The sequence below is a fragment of the Penaeus monodon genome, chromosome 29 (assembly GCF_015228065.2).
Source record: "Penaeus monodon isolate SGIC_2016 chromosome 29, NSTDA_Pmon_1, whole genome shotgun sequence".
NCBI lineage: Eukaryota > Metazoa > Arthropoda > Malacostraca > Decapoda > Penaeidae > Penaeus > Penaeus monodon.
The window spans coordinates 24,747,632-24,747,858 of NC_051414.1; the positions used below are offsets into that span (position 1 = coordinate 24,747,632).

The window sequence follows — 227 nt, forward strand, 5'->3', positions numbered from 1 at the left end:
CGGTTTTAGCATTCTCTTTATCACGACTCCACATACTCACCCTTCACACACAACACGCCATACGAAGCAACATAAACGTAAAGTTATTTGTCGTATTTTTCTTACCACAATTAGAAATCCCACGGGGGAAGTCAGTGTTGAATCCGTATGCAGTGAGTGAAATCGTTCATGAGGAGGAAAATCGACAATTTATAAATTAAATACTCATGGCAAAAGGAGCTTGATTT

The 227-nt window shown here is 38.8% G+C and overlaps 1 protein-coding gene across 1 annotated transcript in view; it reads left to right on the top strand.

Moving 5' to 3' along the window:
- LOC119591782 overlaps positions 1-227 on the top strand; it is a gene marked incomplete in the record, with an annotated part of 5,666 nt that overhangs the window by 1,414 nt on the left and 4,025 nt on the right.